Source organism: Alosa pseudoharengus, unplaced genomic scaffold, assembly GCF_046254945.1.
Source record: "Alosa pseudoharengus isolate Yale_2024_CS ecotype anadromous, Long Island Sound unplaced genomic scaffold, YU_APseudo_1.1 YU_APseudo_1.1_scf_2, whole genome shotgun sequence".
In the NCBI taxonomy this organism is placed as follows: Eukaryota; Metazoa; Chordata; class Actinopteri; order Clupeiformes; family Clupeidae; genus Alosa; species Alosa pseudoharengus.
The window spans coordinates 32,042,039-32,049,173 of NW_027468663.1; positions in this window are offsets into that span (position 1 = coordinate 32,042,039).

The following is a 7,135-nucleotide window of genomic DNA, read 5'->3' on the forward strand; positions in this document are numbered from 1 at the left end:
AAAAATTTTATGGGCTTGAAATTGCATATGGATCCATGACTGCACCTTTAAAACTAGCTGTTGGTATATGAAGCAGCAGGCAGCTGCCTTGTTTTTCAGACATATCCAGAGATTTAAAATCATAACAAAAGTACTGCTAAGAGCCTTTATTAAAATTCATAATAACTCATAATTATACAACTCTTTCCATAGCTAAGACTGCTTTTAAATCAAACTTTGCCATTTAGAATTATACATCAATTACCGTAACGCATTGGAAAGTATATGTACACAGCCCCAAATTGTAATACAAGTATAGAATAAGCAGGTGGGTATCCTAGTCTTGTAGGATTGTGTTCTCTGGGTTTGTTTAAAAAGTGTGTATCTGTGTGTGATATCTCTGTCTCAAACTTGAAATAGTAGACACCTTTCCACCAAATTAATTGTAATCATGGACATTTTTATAAGTAACTGTAACTGTAGTTACTGGGGGAAATGTGTTTAATTACACATTTCCCCCAGTAACTGTGATGGATTACAGTTACATTTATTTTGTTATTAAATTATGTAATTTCGTTACATGTAACTATAACTCCTTACTCCTCAACACTGTGTGGGCGTAACATGCAATAAACCAATGAGAGAGCCATTCCCTTTAAAAGCAGGTGTGCTGCCCTCCACAACACACACTTCCCTTGTTCTCTGCTTCCTTGCATTCAGTCCATCCAACAACAGTGCACTGGTCTCCTGAAAACTCATGAAGCTGAAAAGAAGACTTAGGATATATTTAATGTGTTCAATAAAATATGAAAAGTTATTCGTGTCGGCATGAAAGGCTTCTAAAGTTGTTTCTTTGTATCTTTACAGGGATGTACACATCTCCCAAAAACATATTTTCACTGCATGCAAATGTGTCACCAAAGATCCCATAAGCTTAAACAGCACCATATGAGGCAAGCATCAGCAAAAAACACACTGATACAGAGCATTAAATGCAAACACAATTTATTCTGATCAGCATATAAAGAGGGCAGACATATTTGTTCTTGGAAACTATTTGCATCTTTTTTTATTAGCCTTTGATATCAACGAATCTCTTTTGCGGTGGAGAATTGGGTTACCATGACCTTTCAACATGACATCATCATGACTCACTGCTCTGCACACCTCATTCTCATCCACCAGTCCTGGCCAGGGTGCAGGCCAGACAGACCGGTGTGCGTGTGTGTGGCCCATACATATTGAAACATGTAACACTTTACCGTCACAAACACCGTCACTTCAAAGACACGACTTGACTTGCAAATGCAGCTGAGTTGTCTGCTAACAGCCAAGCTCGCTGCGGAGAGGTCTCAACACTAAAAGGTCTGTATGCCAGCGACAGCTCCTACGCCGGTATGCCGGTCGCGACGTGGCCTTTTCCATCCCCGCTCCGCTCCACTGCTGCCACCCTCCTGCTACATCAGTGGTCTCTTGAGCGTTACATCCTATTTATGCGCTGCAGTCCTTTGTAATGCCGAGCGGACTCATTAGCGTGTCTGCTGGCAGACCTCAGCATGAAGCAGATCCTTGAATATGCAAATTACGCTGCTAATTGTGACCCAGGGAGTATTTCCCAGGGACATAGCTGGTAAACAAACACTGAAAGTCAGAAAGAGGCAGAGAGGAGAGAGAGGCACGTACCACCTACCTGAGGGAGTGGCGTCTGAAAGACAGAAAGATGCTCTTCCTCTGACAGGGGACTTATTGCTTTGAGCTCTGACTGAAAGGGATGCATAAGAAACTGGTTGCAAATGCTTACAGAGAATGTTGCCTCACATATAAATGTGAAAAGTTGCTGTGAACAGAGTTGCCTACAGAAGGATAAAACTCAAGACTTCCAAGGTCATAGGCCTACCAACTACACCACCTTCTTAATCATTCATCTTCCACAAAAGCGATTTTCTGTGAAGGAATTGATAACATTATTAAAAAATGAGCTTAATCGGACATTTTCAGCAGTAGCTGAAATGTAATCATGGGAAATGTGCAGCATTCTCTAGTCTGAACACATTATGTCACTGACCAGAGGCACCTGACAGCAGAAGATTCTTAACCAAGAGCTGTGCATCAGAGGATATGAGTTACCAGGTTAAAGGGAATGTGAACAGATCAATGGGGCAGTCCCACAGTAGTGCTCTTTCTAATGTTCGCCCGATGGCTGAGCTGGTCACCCTCTACATCACAGGAGGGTGACACCTGTATTGATTGCTGTATATTGTATTTTACTGGGATCATTTCATCATGCAGTCGTTTATAGAAATGGATGATTGATGGAGAGCCCGCAGGCCATTTCTCCTGAGGATATTCATAGTTCGGATCTCATCTGTGTTTCTACAGACTGAGGACATTTATTTTTTACTCTGATAATATTTGGTTGTATTCATTTTTCTTGACCATGTCGTGAGCTGGTTTTCTTGTTTGGCAAAAGGGGCTGTGGAAACATGACATGGAACAATAACAGTTTTAAAGATTGCCTTGTAACCAACACTACACACATTATTCAGTGATAATCTAGTCTTAGTCTGTTGCTTTTGTGACCCAGTTTGGGATTGTTGATGAATAATGAATATACAGTTTCAGTGTTACATAATGAAAATGCATGGCAAATGTACTGCAGCATAAACTGTTTATATTAGCACATGGCACACAGTATAAACAGGATTGAGGTAGAAATAGCTCTACCCTTTGATGATGCTTCAAGTCATACACAGAGTTTACAACAGCTTCTTGCTCATCTTTAAGTGACTTTAAACAGACTGAGGAAAGCCATCGTTTGCGTAAGGTGTGCTGTGGTGGCACAAAGCTCCATTCCGCTCCGGTTGATCCAACTAAATCTCAGAGTTCACGACAGCTTTCAATTAATTGCCTGCTGTGGAGAGGATAGGGGCAGGCTGGTGAAAATCCCGCCTGTTCTCCAACTCTACTAGTTCAGTTGGAAATGCTGACAGTTCCTGCATGACCTGAGCTCAGCCTGAGCTCTCCAAGACAAAATGTCCAAACTGATGTTCATATGGTGTGATTGATATGATGCTGGTGTTGATATTGAAACAAAACTTCAGATTATATATTTTTGAACACATCAAAGCCTGTTGTGCTTTTTGAAGCCCTCCTGTCATCACCGTGCACACTCCAGCCAGGTGGCTGTGGATAGCCTGCAGTTCTAATGAAATCTACATGACAGATGGGTCACTGGCCTCCTGGTCTAGTCCCTGTTTGTTATTATTGATCAGTTTACAATGTCTGTACACTAGGTTGTGAAAGTCAATTTGTGTTATTGCCACAATAGGCCTACAATAATAGCAGAGTGAAAACAACAGAGTGTAGGCTGAATGAACTAGAATCATTATGTATAGGCCTACTCATTTAAGCCGATATTGTTAAGATGATTTTATGGTCTTGGGCATACAGTGCTGCATAGCTGCTTACAATACAAAACACATACAAGACAACAGGAACAAAACAGAGTAAGCACATGGGAATCAGTACCTCAATCTCTAAGCAGAAAAACACATCCTTGATATTTCGCATAGCCTCTAACTACAATTAAATAGTATTGCCCATTTCCTAATTGTGTTTCCCACTTACACCAGTGAATATCACTGTTCTTCACACAATTTTATTTGCACAGTCCCTTTTTCTCCCTAGATATTGGTATTGCACATTTCCTGATATTGCACATTTAATCTCCCCAGGTATTGCACATTTCCCAAAAACTCATAGGACCCCCTATACTCAAAAATAAAATAAGATTTTAAGTTCATCACAAAGCCTTAGTTGATTATCCGTAGTGCAACCATACTTATAATGAAATAATTTCGGTAACACTTTATTTTAATGTGTCGCTGTTACAGTGTACCTACCTAATTAGGTACAGTGGTACAACCTGTGTAACAACATGTACTATCAGGTACTATCATTGTACTTGCATTATGTATTTGTGGGTACCTACATATAGTTGTTACATTGTAATACTGAGTGCTTTTACAAAACTTTGCCAATTTGCCTAAATTTTCATCAGAGGCAAAGAGCTGACCGGAGACCTGCTGGATGGGGTAAATCTGGTCATGATAGATTTGATATACAATCCATTCAGCTCCAGTCAAGGCCTCATTGTCTTCAGTACATGTAACAGCTGTGCTGCTACAACTTTGTTACTCTTTGATACAGTGGAATAAACCTATTAAGTGTACCAGTTCATTACTTACATGTACATATGACATGTATGTTATGTCTTCGATGTCTTGGAACAGGTCTACTAATTCACTACATAGTACATATATAAACTGTGTTGGTACACACTTATTGCTCTTTGATACAGTGGCATAAACCCATTAAAATGAAGTGTACCAGTTAAGTACTTACAATTACATATTACATGTATGTTGTGTCATTGGTGTCTTGGAACATGTCTGCCATTACCCTACATACTGTAGTACATGTATCAACTGTGTTGGTACACATTTATTACTCTTTTGATACAGTGGAATAAACCCATTAAAATAAAGTGTACCAGTTAAGTACTTACATCTACATATATACATCCTGTCAATGATGTTAACGTGTCTGCTGTTACACCACACAGTACATGTGAATTAGTAGACCTGTTCCAAGACAAGACCTGTTCCAGTTTATTCCACTGTATCAAAGAGTAACAAGGTTGTAGCACAGCTGTTACATGTACACTGAAGACAATGAGGCCTTGACTGGAGCTAAGAATGCTTTGTATATCAAATCTATCATGACCAGATTTACCCCATCCAGCAGGTCTCAGGTCAGCTCTTTGCTCAGTATTACAATGTAACAACTATATGTAGGTACCCACAAATGTGTGGTACTTGTCATTCAAAGATGATATTAGTAGATATCGCTTACTTTTTTGATTGTGCATTGTAAATGTTTAAGTGTTTAACAAGTGAACAAACAGGAGTTGGTTGGGTGATTGGATGGTTAATGCCTTAATGGGATCTGGTCCTCTACACCAGGGCTGCTGGTGAGGTGCTAGATGGGAGCTCTGCTCTGTCCTGGGCTGCCTCTGGGGCGTGCCGTGGGCGCAGTACCTTTCCCCCAGTGCTCAGACACTAGCCAATGTTGAAGGCTGACGTGTCCAGCCCCCTGGGTTGCAGATCACGAGGGCGAGGCTGTGACTGACTATAAGGCTAGTCTAACTCTCTCTACCTCTCTCTGTGTACATGTTTGAGATTGTGTATGAGTGTGTGAGAGGAATAGAAAGCAGGAAATATGCAAGGCTGTGTGTGAGGTAGAGACTGGTGTGCTGTCTCATGCATGCACCAAATAAATCTTCTCAATATTGTGCACTGCAGAGGAAAGGTGCTCTGTGATAGATACTGATATGCTGCATTGAGGATGGATGGATTACCCAGGAACTCTTGCACACAGCAAATCCATTTACAACATGTTTTTGTTGCCAGCATAACTCCAGCCGTCTTAACTTCTGACTTCTGACAGAAATGCTTTAAAGAAACACGGTTGAAATTAAGCATTAGAAGTCTTCATGGAAGGACAAAGATAAATGTTCTTCTTGAGTCCTGAGTATTCTGAAGGTTAGCTTTAGGTTCGGGTGGCACAAAGTCATGTGCGTTGATGGATGCAGGAAAGCATGAATCAGAAGCATGAAAAACAGGGTTTTTCAAAAATAGTTCTACAAAATTAAACTTGATTTCTCGATAAACAAGTTTAAACAGAACCATGTTTGTCTCTGGATCACAGATCATACACTTGCCTCTAAGTAGGCTACAAGCAGCAAAGACATCAAAGAAAATATCTTTAAGTTGAAGTGGGATCAGTACACAAAACTCATTCAGAAAAAAAAAACAAAGGCTTTACTTTCTTAAAAAGTTGGTTCCATTCTATGTTAACTGCAAAATGCTTGAGATGTTCTATCATATCTTTGTTGAGTGTTTTATTGTTTTGTTCACCACTAACCACTCGGTGAGTTGCAGTTTTGAAAACGAACGTTAAGGGTTGTTTTAAGGACATGTTTGTGGAAGCCTGTAGGCAGCCACTCTGAAGTAGTCAAAGGCGATTCAAAACGAGTCAGAAAAGTCGAGACAGGACCCATTGTCAACATTTCGGTGTCCACCACTCTAGGTCATCCAAAACAAACCAGAAAAGGGACTCAAAGTGCTAAATACCGGAATTTTCCTTTAAGCCTTTTACTGTCAGTATGCATTTTGGGTAACCAAAAGTCTCCATAGGGCATTTTGCAAAACACATGGACATACCTTTACAAATAATTGTGTAAACTACTCTTTTTTTCTATATTGATCTATACTTCACAAGACCTGGTGCTAGGGCTCAAGTTAGAGGGCTGAAATGTGGTCAGTTCAAAGACCCGGTAGAAAGAAAAAAACAATATTCTAGCCTCTGTACAGTACTTAACACAATTATTAGGGCCTGAGCATCAAAGGGCAAAAGGCCCTATTGTTTTTGGAAAGAATATTATTATACTCGTTCTGATTATTCCCTAAGAAACTACAGGGTCTCAGCTTTCTAAAGCAGCCAAAAAAGGTGGGAACGGTGACCTCTGAAGTAGGCACAGTGCATTGTCAAGGAGAAAAGCCTAGAAATTACATAACATTACATTTGGCTGATGCATTTTTAGCCAAAGCGACTTACATATGTCAACTATATTACAAGGGATTACATTGTCCCCAGAGCAACGTGGGGTTAAGTGCCTTGCTCAAGGGCACAACGGTGGAAGCCGGGAATTGAACTGACAACTTTCAGGCTACTGCATGCTAGCCCAGTTCCTTAACCGCTACACTACCACCGCTCCTACTAGAAATGGCATAATGAAGTTAAAGCATTATGTTAAATAATTGTATTATATAGCTACAATTATTTAACCTCTTCATATCATGCCAATTTCAAAAGGTACCTCATGAAAGGTATTCCAAAATCCATCTCTTGAATAACATGGTAGGCTAGATCATTATGAGACTTGGGTTTCTTGTGTGTGGCTTTCCTTAATTGTAGTCATGTTCTCAGTCACCTGTTTTAGATCAGATATTTCACATCACAATAGAGTCTGTGCCTGTGTCTGTGTATGTCCACGCCTCAGAAGCTGCATCAGATGCTCCGCCACATTGATAGC